This window comes from Piliocolobus tephrosceles, chromosome 12 (genome assembly GCF_002776525.5).
Source record: "Piliocolobus tephrosceles isolate RC106 chromosome 12, ASM277652v3, whole genome shotgun sequence".
Taxonomy (NCBI): Eukaryota; Metazoa; Chordata; class Mammalia; order Primates; family Cercopithecidae; genus Piliocolobus; species Piliocolobus tephrosceles.
Genome location: NC_045445.1, coordinates 101,259,254 through 101,273,255, shown reverse-complemented (window position 1 = coordinate 101,273,255; position 14,002 = coordinate 101,259,254). Strand labels below are relative to the sequence as shown.

General features: G+C 39.9%; 1 protein-coding gene across 1 annotated transcript in view; it reads left to right on the top strand.

Moving 5' to 3' along the window:
- RP2 (RP2 activator of ARL3 GTPase) overlaps positions 1-14,002 on the top strand; it is a 43,941-nt gene that overhangs the window by 23,405 nt on the left and 6,534 nt on the right. The gene's annotated exons all lie outside the window — the stretch shown is intronic.

Here is a 14,002-nt window from a genome sequence, read left to right as displayed (position 1 = left end):
AGGAGCCCTAGATAACTAACTAGAAATTAGGCATTCTTTTTTTTCCCTATCCTCTGTTCTTAGTACTGAAAGTCACATTTTATTATGTATCTTATTATTTTAATTATTGTATTATCGTTGTACCTTTATAGTGTGAGTAAATATTTCATACTCCCTGCTCAGAGTTGCAAAGCACTTGATAAAGATTCTTTCTATCTTCAGTATGCTTTAATCATACCGGAAAAGAAATAAGAAATATAAAGTGGTATACTATTTTATGTATTTAATATGATGGATTAACTTCCCGTGTATAATTAGAATTGTTTTCCCTAATGGGTAAATGCCACCAATAAATTTCAGATACTGGATATAGGTCTTCAAAGAGAGGAACTTGAGTATGTGTGCCCACCTGAAGGGTTACTGTTTGCCTACCTGTATTTGAAGGTGTATTGATTCTAGAGGACAGAGTACTCTTTACCTGTTCAGAGTGGGTACATTGTTTGCTCAAGGCTCATCAGGCTTTCCTTGACTGGCCTGAGCAAATATGTATAGTAATATGCAGTGTTGATTGGGTATACCCTAGAGAGAGGGCACATCTGCATTTTATGTGCTCTTTATGTATAAAAACATTATAATAAACTGCAAAAATCTGTATGCAAATGTTAGAGGATTGTTAGGATAATATGTAATGCTGGGTGTAACTCAGCTGGTAAGTATTAATGCAGTATTTGATAATACTTTTGTGGTTACTGTAGTGGTAGCAAGGACTTGCTGTGACCCACTGCATGACTGTACCCCAGAATATATGTAGGAAATTCTGACCTGGCCCCTTTAATGCAACCATTTTGATATGGGAACAAAGTCTTAAAAACCAGAGATGCCTATAGGAGGTATTCAAAGACTGATGAGTTCATATCAAAAGATCTTAGGAGCCAGCTTGAAGGAGTTTCCATGGGCCAAATTCGGGACAATTTAACAATTAAAAAGAATACTGGGACTGGATGTAGTGCTTAACCCCTGTAATCCCAGCATTTTGGGAGGGTGAGGTGGACGGATTGCTTAAGGCCAGGAGTTTGAAACCCACCTGGGCAACGTAGCAAGACCCTGTCTCTACAAAAAATACAAAAATTAGCTAGGGATGATGCACACCTGTAGTCCCAGCTACTCAGGAGCTGAGGTGGGAGGTCACTGGAGCCCAGGAGCTTGAGGCTGCAGTGAGTTATGCTCACGCCACTGCACTATAGCCTGGGCAACAGAGCAAGACCTTGTCCCAAAAAAAGAGAAGAAGAATGAAGGTAATGATTTAGCAACAGAAATCTGTGCATCCATATTGTTAAACAAAAAGGGGAGGAAAGAAAAGAATGTTCATCTGCTGTTTACAGAATATTGTGAGCTAAAAAATGCAGAAGGAATGATGGACTTTGGAAATCACCATTTCCAACCCCAATGTAATAATTATTTCAGACAAAGATTATCAGTGGGTGCTAAAACTATTGGGGTAAAAGTTGCTAGGAAGTAGGATATTTGGCTGGGCGTGGTGGCTTATGCCTGTAATCCCAACACTTTGGGAGGCCGAGGTGGGTAGATCATGAGGTCAGGAGTTTGAGACCAGCCTGGCCAACGTGGTGAAACCCCATCTCTACTAAAAATATGAAAATTAGCCCGGTGTGATGGCAGGCGCCTGTAATCCCAGCTACTCGGGAGGCTGAGGCAGATAATTGCTTGAACCTGGGAGGCGGAGGTTGCAGTGAGCCAAGATAGCGCCACTGCACTCCAGCCTGTGTGAAAGAGCAAGACTCTGTCTCAAAAAAAAAAAGAGGATATTTATACATCCTAATTCAAAGGGGGAAGTGTACCTTTACAGCAGAAATTTGGTGATCACCATGTTAACCCAGTGATCAAACAGCATCATTGATGGACAGCCTGACGTGTGTTATTTGTGATGTGATGCAGTGAAAACAATACACAACATCACATGTAGAGTGTTCTTGCCAAAGTAACCTGAATCTAATTGAGCCAAGACTTCTAGTTTGTAGGAAGAAAATAAATATGTTAAATGACACCATAAGGAAATAAGACAAATCCAAAATAGAAGACCTTCTACAAGACAACTGGCTAGGTCTCTTCAGACAGTATAATAGAAAACAAAAAAGATGGGGGAATTATTCTGGATTAAGAAACTAAAGAGACATAACTAAATGCAATGAGTGAACCTTGATTGGATCTTAGATTGGGTTGGAGTAAGTTGTAAAAGGCATATTTGGGACAAGTGGGGAAGTTTGAAGATGAGATAGAATTATCGTTAATATCCTTTGGTATGATAATGGTGGTGTGGTTATGCAGGAGATACATGTTGAAGCGTTCTTATGTCTGCTACTTTCAAATGACTCAGCAAAACAAAGCATATATGTGCAGATAAATGGTGTTTATTTTGTAATAAAGCAAATGGGGACAAATGTTAACTTTTGGTGGGTGTAAGTGAAGGACAAATGCATATTTATGCTATTCTTTCAACTCTTCTATAATGTATAGAAATTTTCAAAATAAAAAGTTGGGGAAAACTTTTAAGCTGCTCGGCAGTGCATTGATTCCTGTGGAATAGTGAGTAGGCTGGCAGTGGCTATATTCTAGCAGGAGTTGGATGGACTGGGCCCTTATCTGAAAGCGGCCATCAGTCATCCTAAGGCAGGGTTTCTCAACTGTGGCAGTACAGACATTTTAGGCCAGGTAATTCTTTGTTATAAGAGGCTGTCCTATACCTTACAAGATGTTTGGCAGCATCTCTGGCCTGTACCCATTAGATGCCAATAAAACACCACCCCAGTTGTGGTAACCAAAAATGTTTCCAGATGTTGCCAGATGTCCCCAGGGGTGTGGGAAGGAGGCAAAATTGCTCCCAGTTGAGAACCACTGTACTGAACTAAGGGTCATCTTATTTATTATATTTTTTTTTGAGAATTCCCATATATCTTAAATAATTTGCACCTCAGAGTCTCTCAATTTTCCTCTTTAGTTGCAATAGTCACATTTATTTTTAATATTTAATAAAGCTATTTGACTGCTTAATAAGATAATTCATTGTGTTCCATCATGAGGATCTCCAAATCTGAATAATTCTCAGAATCATCCAGGGTGCTTTTAAAAATGTACATTTTCAGCCAGGCATGGTGGCTCACACCTGTAATTCCAGCACTTTGGGAGGCTGAGGCAGGTGGATCGCTTGAGCCTAGGAGTTCAAGACCAGCCTGGGCAACATGGCAAAACCCTGTCTCTACAAAAATTAGCTGCGTATGATGGTGTGCACCTATAGTCCTAGCTACTTGGAGGCTGAGGTGGGAGGATCACCTGAGCCCAGGGAGGTTAAGGCTGCAGTGACCCATGATCGCTCCACTGCACTCCAGCTTGGGCAGCAGAGTGAGACCTTGTCTCAAATACATAAATACATAAACAAATTTCCCCTCCTCTCCCCTCCCCTCCCCTCTCCTCTCCTCTCTTTTTTTTTGGCAGAGTCTCACTCTGTTGCCCAGGCTAGAGTGTAGTGATGCAATCTTGGCTCACTGCAACCTCTGTCTCCGGGGCTCAAACAATCCTCCTGCCTCCGACTCCTGGGCTCAAGCAATCCATTCACCTCAGCCTCCCAGGTAGCTGGAACTACAGTCGTGTGCCACCATACCCAGTTAAATTTTTGCATTTTTTGTAGAGATGGCATTTTGCCATGTTGCCCAGGCTAGTCTCAAACTCCTGGGCTCATGCAATTCATCCGCCTCAGCCTCCCAAAGTGCTGAGATTACAGGCATAAGCCACCAAGACCAGCCAATAAACAAATTTTCTACTCCCACCCCAGAAAGCCTGATTCAGAAATCTTTGAGATGTACCCTTGGAATATTCCTTTTTTGATAGTTCTCCAGATTAGTCAGACTTGGGTTCTTTTGTTTTAGGGAATAATTCATTCAATTATTCAACAAACATAGTAGATGAGGTCCGAGAAGTAGTAGAGAGTCAGCTAATGTAGGGCCTTGTAGGCCACTGTAGAGACTTTGGCTTCTATAGTAGTCTGAGTGAGATGAGATGCTACTGGACATTTGTGGGCTTTTTTAAAATAAACTTTTTATATTGGAAAGATTTTAGGTTTACAGAAAAATTGCAAAGATAGTACAGAAAGTTTCTGTATATCCCTTACCCAGCTTCCCTAAATGTTAACATAACCAAAGGGACAACTTTGACATGCCCCATCCTTTTGAATTTTGAACACTTCCTTACTTTCTGGCCCTACAAGATGCTCCAGGCTCATCCTGTATTTTTCCTTGCTCCAGAACTAGTATCAACCATTTCTCTAAGGAACCCTGGTTTCTTTTATTCTAGAATGATAGTTAGAAGCCAAGATCTGGGTGCTAGGTGTGTCTTTGCTAATGGAGTACCACTGGTTCTAGGCCCTTTCAACAGACAAAGGTAAAAAATACATGTATAACTATTAACCTGTATATATACACACATCTATAATCCTGTATCTAGCTATCTATTAAAATACCTCTGACCCTAATCCGGCACCACAGGGTTCATTCTAGCATCCCTTCCCTTGCTTTTTTGTGACTTCTTACTCTGAAAATGAGAAACCTGGCTTTCATTATGTACATTTTATTCACTTATTTGTTTAACCCTAGTATAAATATAATATAGTTTTAGAATTACTAACCCATACCCCTGTGAGAAACTTATTTACCAACTAGAGTGCAGTTGGTATTGTATAGTCTTGTCTTTAGCCTTACAGTAGCCACTCAAAACAGTTTTCCAAAGTCCTGAGGTCAGCTCCTTTTTCCCTTATCCCCTTCATTGAAGTATTGGCACACATTTATAATACTGTTAGATTCATTTGTCACAAGCTGCATTCCATCCTTGGATACCGTGACATCTTGGTTAATTTTTTAAAATTTGCATACAGTAACATTCATTTGGCATGAGTTTTGATGAGTGCATTAAGTCCACCACCCCATTTATCACCCCAGTACCATAGAAAACAGTTCTCCCTAAAAATTTCCCTTGTGCGGCCCCTTTAGTGAGTCAACCACAACTCCTGGCAACTGATTTGTCTCCTGTTCTTATGATTTTGTCTTTTCCAGAGTGTCCCATAAATGGAATCATACAATATGTAGCCTTTTGAGTCTGGCTTCATTTATTAAAATGCATTTGTGATTCAGCCTTCTTGCTAGGTGACTCGATAACTTGTTCCTTTTTTTTTTCTTTTTTCTTTTTTTTGACAAAGTGTCTCACTCTGTTGCCCAGGCTAGAGTGCAATGGTGCGATCTTGGCTCACTGCAACCTCTGCCTCCTGGGTTCAAGCGAGTCTCCCACCTCAGCTTCCCGAGTAGGTGGGATTACAGGTGCCAGCCACCACACCCAACGAATTTTTGTATTTTTAGTAGAGATGGGATTTCACCATGCTGGCCAGACTGGTCTCGAAGTCCTGACCTCAGGCAATCCACCCGCCTCGGCCTCCCAAAGTGTTGGGATTACGGGCATAAGCCACGGCTCCCAGCTAACTTGTTCCTTTTTATTGCTGAATAGTATTCGTTGTATTGATGTACCAGTTTGTTTTTTCCATTCAATTATTGGACATCCTGCTTGTTTCCAGTTTTTGCCAATTATGAATAAAGCCTCTATAAACATTTGTGTGTAAGTTTTTTTTATTGAGGTAAAATATACATACATAATTTACCATCTTTGCCATTTATAAGTATACAGTTCAGTGGTAATAAATACATTTACATTCTCTTTTTTTCTCCACATTCCCTCTCACCCCACCGTCCCCTTTTCCAGCCTCTGATAACCACCGATCTACTCTCTATCTTCATGTGATCCACTTTTGTAGCCCCCACATATGAGTGAGAGCATGTGATATTTGTCTTTCTGTGCTTGGCTTATTTCACTTAACCTAATGGTCCCTAGTTCCACCCATGTTGTTGCAAATGACAGGATTTCATTCTTTTTATGACTTAATAATATTCCATTGTATAAATGTAACACATTTTCTTTATCTGTTTATCTGTTGATGGGCTGGTTTCATATTTTGACAGTTATGAATAGTGCTGCAGTGATCATGAGTGCAAATATCTCTTTGACATATTAATTTCCTTTCTTTTGGATCTGTACCCAGTTGTGGAATTGCTGGATCGTGCTGTAGTTCTATTTTTAGTTTTTTGAGGAACCTGCATTGTGTATAGGTTTTTGAGCGTACATAACTTTTAAAATCACTTGGGTAATGTGCTAGCATTTAGTATTGTCAGCTTTCTAATAGGTGTGTCATGGTATCTCATTGTGTTTTTTAAATCAACTTTTAATTTTGGAATAATTTTAGAGTCACAGGAAAGTTGTCAAGATAGGCCAGGCGTGGTGGCTCATGCCTGTAATCCCAACACTTTGGGAAGCCGAGGCAGGAGGATTGCTTGAGCCCAGGAGTTCAAAACCAGCCTAGGCAACATAATGAGACTTTGTCTCTACAAAAAGGAAAAAAAAAAAATGAGCCGAGCATGGTGCCATGCGCATGTTGCCCCAGCTACTCTGGAGGCTGATCTCAGGAGCGAGGCAAAGATGCCCTCCGTCACTATTCTGTAAGTGTTCAGTCTCACCATTAGGAATGATGTAAGGAGGCTGGGCGCGGTGGCTCATGCCTGTAATCCCAGCACTTTGGGAGGCCGAGGTGGGTGGATCACTTGAGGCCAGGAGTTCGAGACCAGCCTGGCCAACATGGTGAAACCCCATCTCTACTAAAAATACAAAAAATTAGCTGGGCGTGGTGGCATTTGCCTGTAATCCCAGCTACTCGGGAGGCTGAGGCAGGAGAATCACTTGAGCCCAGGAGGTGGAGGTTGCAGTGAGCCAAGATCACGCCACTACACTCCAGCCTAGGAGACAGGGCAATACTCCATCTCAAAAAAAAAAAAAAAGAATGATGTCAGTGGCTGGGTGCAGTGGCTCATGCCTGTAGTCTCAGCACTTTGGGAGGCCGAGGCAGGTGGATCACTTGAGCCCAGGAATTCGAGACCAGCGTGGGCAACAAGGCAAAGCCTCATCTCTACAAAAAAATACAAAAATTAGCTGGGTGTATGATGGTGTGTGCCTGTAGTCCCAGCTACTTGGGAGACTGAGGTGGGAGGATCACTTGAGCCTGGAAGGCAGAGGTTGCAGTTAGCTGAGATCACACCACTGTACTCCAGCCTGGTGGGGAGTGGTGACCCAAGGAGATCCTGTCTCAAAACAACAACAACAATAAAATGATTGCAGGTCTAGGCACAGTTGCTCATGCCTGTAATCCCAGCAATTTGGGAGGCCAAGGCAGGAAGATTGCTTGAAGCCAAGAGTTCAAGACCAGCCTGAACAAAGTGAGACCCCCCATCTCTTAAAAAAAATTAAATTAAATTAAAATTTTAAAAGGACTTATGTCAGTTGTAGGTTTTCTCTCTCTCTCTTTCTTTCTTTTTAGATGGAGTTTCGCTCTTTGTTGCCCAGTCTGGAGTGCAATGGTGCAATATCGGCTCACCGCAACCTCCACCTCCCAGGTTCAAGTGATTCTCCTGCCTCAGCCTCCCGAGTAATTGGGATTACAGGCATGCGCCACCATGCCCAGATAATTTTGTATTTTTAGTGGAGACAGGGTTTCCTCATGTTGGTCAGGCTGTTCTCAAACTCCTGACCTCAGGTGATCCGCCCGCCTCAGCCTCCCAAAGTGCTGGGATTACAGGCATGAGCCACCACGCGCCAGCCTTCAGTTGTAGGTTTTCATACATACTTTTTTTTTTTTTTTGAGGCGGAGTTTTGCTCTTATGGCCCAGGCTGGAGTGCAATGGCATGATCTCGGCTCACCGCAACCCCCGCCTCCTGGGTTCAGGTGATTCTCCTGCCTCAGCCTCCCGAGTAGCTGAGATTACAGGCATGCGCCACCATGCCCGGCTAAGTTTGTATTTTTAGTAGAGACGGGGTTTCTCCACGTTGGTCAGGCTGGTCTCGAACTCCTGACCTCAGGTGATCCACCCGCCTCGGCCTCCCAAAGTGCTGGGATCATAGGCGTGAGACACCGCGCCTGGCCCGGGACAGAACTTTGTTTTATGTGTGTTTCTGTTTAAAGATACATTATTTAGTATATACTGTTGATTCATTAACACTGAACTCACGGCCAACAGCACTAGAACTCATGCTAGAGAAAAGCTTATCTAACACATTGTCTCCTGAGGCACAGCACAGTTTAGGAGCCATTAGATAGCACTTCAGCACTGCGTTTGGGGGCTATTTTATTTTTTTGGAGACAGGATCTTGCTCTGTCACCCAGGCTAGAGTGCAGTGGTGTGACCATAGCTTGCTGTAACCTCAAACTCATGGGCTCAGGTGATCCTCCCACCTCAGACTCCCAAGGAGCTAGGACTACAGGTGCACTCTACCATGCCCAGCTTTTTTTTTTTTTTTTTTTTTTTTAACATAAAAGAGACAGGGTCTTGCTTTGTTGCCCAGGCTGGTCTTGAACTCCTGGGCTCTGGTGATCCACCCAACTCAGACTCCCAAACTGCTGGGATTACAGGCATGTGCCACCACACCCAGCCCCCAGCTATTTTTCTTTAAACAATGTTGTAGAGTTGGGGTCTTGCCATGTTACCCAGGCTGATCTCGAACTCCTGGCCTCAAGCAATCCTCCTTCCTCAACCTCCCAAAGTGCTGGGATTACAGTATGAGCCACTGTGCCTGACCTAGGGGATATTTTAAACAGGCAAAATCACCAACAAAAAGCACAAAAATGTGAAAAATATGGCACTACCTAGACTTCACAAAGGACATTTTCTTATAGTACAATAGCTGAAACAAAAAGGCAGAGTGTCACCTTGTTCAACCTCAACTGAGAGCATGCATGTCAGGCAATGCAAATTTTTTGCCACTGTGCATGTCCACAAATAACCATGAAAGCACTGCAAGCATTGATTTGGGGAGTTACAAATGAATTTTAGCAAGTAGGTAAATTTGAAATGAAGGGATCTGCATATAATGAGGATTGACTATATTTGTTATTCAATGTTACAATTTTTCCTTTAAGCACTGCTTAAGCTGCATCTCACAAATTTTGATATGTTGTATTTTCATTTTTATTTAATTCAGAGTTTGGCAAAATATGGCCCACTGCACACTTTAATAAATGAAGTCTTATTGGAGCACAGCCACACTCATTCTTTTTTTTTTTTTTTTTTTTTTTGAGATGGAGTTTTGCTCTCGTCACCCAGGCTGGAGTGCAGTGGCATACTGCAACCCCCGCCTCCCAGGTTCAAGTGATTCTCCTGCCTCAGCCTCCCGAGTAGCTGGGATTACAGGTGCCTGCCACCACGCCCGGCTAATGTTTGTATTTTCAGTAAAGATGGGGTTTCACCATGTTGGCCAGGCTAGTCTCAAACTCCTGACATCAGGTGATCTGCCCGCTCAGCCTCCCGAAGTGCTGGGATTACAGGCATAAGCCACTGCACCTGGCCACTCAACCTTTTATCTATTATGTTATGATACACAAAGCCCGAAATAGTTCCTGTCTGGCCCCTTACAGAAAAAGTATGTTGACCCCTGATTTAGTTAAAAATATTTTTTAGTGATCCACAGATTATTTAGAAATATAATTGTTTAATTTCCAAATATTTGGGGATTGTCCAGGTATATTTCTATTATTGATTTCTAAATCCTGTTATGGTCCAAGAATGCGCATTTGTATGATTTCTGTTTTCTTTATTAAAATGTGTTTTATGGCACAATATGGCTTATCTTGGTGAATATTCTATGTGTATCTGAGAAGAATGTGTAATCTGCTGTTGCTTGGTTGAATTTTCTATAAATGTCCACTAGGTCAAGTTGGTTGATAGTGCTATTCAGGTTATTTGTATCCTTGCTGATTTTCTGCCTACTTGTTCCATAAATCAATGAGAGAGGAGTGTTGAAGTCTCCAACTGTAATTGTGGATTTGTCTGTTCTCTTTTCAGATCCTGTCAGGTTTTGTCTCATGTATTTTGAAGCTCTGTTATTACGTGCATACACATTTAGGATTGTTATATCTTCTTGGAGAATCCTTCATTATTATGTGATGTCCCTCTTTTTTTTTTTAAGAGGGGGGTTCTTGCTCTGTTACCCAGTCTGGGGTACAGTGGTGCAGTCATAACTCACTGCAGCCTCAAACTCCTAGGGCCCAAGTAATCCTCCCACCTAGGCCTCCTGAGTAGCCGGGATTACAGACACAAGTCACCATGTCCGACTCTGATGTCTTCCTTTATCTCTGATAGTTTTCCTTGTTCTGAAATCTACTTCATCTCAAATTAATATAGCTAACTCTAGCTTTCATTTGGTTAGTGTTTTATTGTAAAGATTTATCTCTTTTCTTTTAGCTTATCAAGGCTGTATATTTAAAATGAGTTTTTGTAGACAGCATGTAGTTGGTTTTTGCTTTTTAATCCAGTCTGTCAGTCTCTTTTAACTGCCATATTTAGACCATTCACATTGAAAGGGATTATTGATACAGTTGGATCAAAATCACTCATCTTGCTAGCTGATTTCTACTCCATTTGTTCTTTTTTTCTTATTACCTCTTTTTCTTTTTAGCAATTTTATAATTCCACTTAATTTCCTTTATTGACTTATATTTATACCTCTTCTTCAAAAACTTATTTAATGGTTATGTTGGGTTTTACAGCAAATATTTTTAAATAATTTGAGTCTACCTTCTAATATTACACAACTTCACCTGTCATCTAAGGACCTGATAACATTATATTCTTAATTCTTCTTTCTCATCCCTGTGTCATTATTGTAATATATTACTGTTGTATATGCTATAAACACCTAATACATTGTTAATGTTATTGCTTTGAACTGTTTTTTTGTTTTTTTGTTTGTTTGTTTGTTTGTCTTTGAGACAGGATCTCACTTTGATGCCCAGGCTGGAGTGCAGTGGCTTGATCTCGGCTCACTGCAGCCTCAACCCCCAGAGCTCACATGATTCTCCTACCTCAGTCTCCCGAGTAGCTGGAACTACAGACATGCGCTACGACACCCGGCTAATTTTTGTATTTTTTTGTAGAGATGGGGCTTTGCCATGTTGCCTAGGCTGGTCTTGAACTCCTGGGCTAAAGCGATCTGCCTGCCTTAGCCTCTCAAAGTGCTAGGAATACAGGGGTGAGCCACTGTGCCTGGCCTGAACTGTCACTTATTTTTAGAGCAATTAAAAATAAAAATATACATCATACTTCATAGGCAGTTTTAGAGCAGAGGAATGTCATGGTCCTTTTAAAATGTAAATCCTGTCACTGGTTGCTTTAATGGGGAAGCAAAGAGACCAGCTAGGAGGCTGTTGCAGTAATCTAATTGAGACCTTGCAGTGGCTTGTTCCAAGGTCATGTTAGATAACTCAGAAGGGTTCACTAGATAAGACATCCAGAAATCCTTTTTGTCTGCTTCAGAGTCTCACAGTTGTTCATGACAGCTGAAATATTTAAATCTAAAGCTACCATGAACTATCTGAATAAGATGTTCATATTAAAACACTTAAAGCATGACCAGTAATCCTTGTTGACCTCATAGTTCAGTTAGAAATAATCACAGTAATTGGCATCATCATTAGATAGAGGGACAAATAGTAGTGTTTAACAAGTGCATTGTCAACATTGTAATTTTTTAAAAATTTAGTAGTGCTTAGTAAGTGCATTGTCAACATTGGAGTTTTTTAAGGGTTTTTGTTTGTTTAATACATATGAAAATAATGCATAAACAAAGAATTGAGACATGAGAAAGCATTGGTTCAACACTAATGAAGCTACAATAATTAGGATTTGGAAAGGTGGAAAAGATTGCCTAAACATTTTTAAAAATTGGAAACTGCAACCAAAATAAGCTGATAAAAGTCCCTATTAACACTTATGAATAGTCTTCAGACTCTTCCCATGATTTTTATTAAACTAGAGAGCCTCACCTGGCTGCTCTAGGATTCTTCATATGCAAAACAGAAATAAGGGAATTCCCCTGACGGTTCCCCATGTTATTAAGTGTTTTCCCCCCCCCCCCCCCACCCTGAGCTTCTTAATGAAGCAGGCCTCCATCCTCCTAACTTGAGAGGATGTGAATCATTCCACAGATGTCTGTCTTCTAGCACCACCCCTCATATTTCCTCTACGTACCAGGTCTTCAGTTGTGTTCCAGGAACACCATATACTACTGAGTTGCAAATCTATGTCAAGCATATAAGACAAACATTTAGTCTTTTTAAATTTAAAATTATCCACACATTAATCAAAACGAATGCATTTGTCCACTTTTTTGTTGGAAAATCATTAGGTCATTTATTGGAAGTTTATCATATTCTAGTCAAAGAATATCAGTCAAGTTATATACCTGAGTAATTATACCAAGATTTTAGTTCTAAATTCTAGATTACATGTTCCTTATAGAAAGACTAACTTTTAATAATAAATGTCTAACTTAAATACACACACACACAGTATTTCCTTGTAGTGATGAAACCATATTCTACCTTAATTCAAACTTTCTACCTTGCAAAACTGGAAACCCTACATTTGTTATCAACTTTTTCTTTTTAGTTCAATATTTATTAGGTTTAAAGTACTTTTTAAACTCTTTTTGTAAATTTCCAAATGTACTAAAAGTAGAGAGTACAGTGACCCCCATGTGTTCCCGTCACCCAGTTTCATCAACTTCTTGCCATACTTAAAAAAAAATCTCATTGTTTGCTAAAACATTTTAATCAAATTGATTCATCCTGTCATTTCATCCCTAAATATTTCATTATCTTAAAATTTAAAATGTTTTCTTAAGTAACTACAGTGCATTATCACATCTAACAGAATTAACAATAATTCCTTAATATCCTCTAATACTCAGTCCATATGCAAATTTACCTACTTACTAAACTAATTCTTTGTATTTTTACAGTTGTGATCCAGATCTAAAATAGACCCACTTACTGTATTTGGTTTTTTTTTTTATCGTATATCACTCTTAATCAAAAACAGGTGTTCCCCCTCTACTTATTTCTTGCCTTTGTCTTGGGAAAGAAGCTTAGTCAATTATCTTATAGTATTCATGAGGTTGTTTAATTCGTTCCTCCATATTTCTTGTAGACTAGAAGTTAGATCAAAGCCTTGTTTACATTCAGGTTTAGTTATTTTTTAATTTTAATTTTTTTTTTTTTTTTTTTTGCCAGGAACACATAGATGGTACTGTTTCCTATTGCATTAATTGAGAAGGCACATAATGTTTGATTGTTGTACTTTTAGGGATACTAAGATTTAATGGTTGGGTTTACAGGGTGACGATGTTATCTTTTTATTGTAGAGTTTCCTGCAGTCTTCTCTGTGGGACGCTAAAACCATTGATGATTGTTGCCTGAACCAATTATTTTAATAGGCGTTGCCAAATGACTGTTTTCTGTATTTTCTTTTGGCAAACTTACTTTCTAATCTTGTCACTACCTCTGCATTTATTAACAGATGTTAACAGAACTCCTTGTATATCAGAGCTGTTTGGTTAACTTGAAATATGCTTTATGTCAGAAAAGCAGAATAAATAAAGAGAAAAATAAGCATCAATTTTCAGAGTAGTGAATTGGTGCCCTAGCAACCTCCATTGGTATACAGTGAATTTTGTTTCTCTCTTCTTTTTTTATTTTCCTTAAAAACATCTGGTAGTAAGGAGGATCTCTCTAAGTATCATTATGAACTCATGACTTTTTATATATTAATACATTTTAATAAATTAGAGTCATTATTCCTTCTGTCTCACTATGTCTCATCTTTGGCCATTGGGAGCTCCTTCAGGCTGGCTTCTGTCTCCTTTTGATATAACCCCACTGGCCTTTGATAGCTTCATTACTTTTTGGCTGAAGAAAATATTCCACATTGATCTTAATCCATTTCTTGCCCCAGACATGGACTCATCTATTTTTCTAAGATTACTTAGTTATTTTTAGTGGGGAATGATATTTAGAAATACATGTACTGTATAT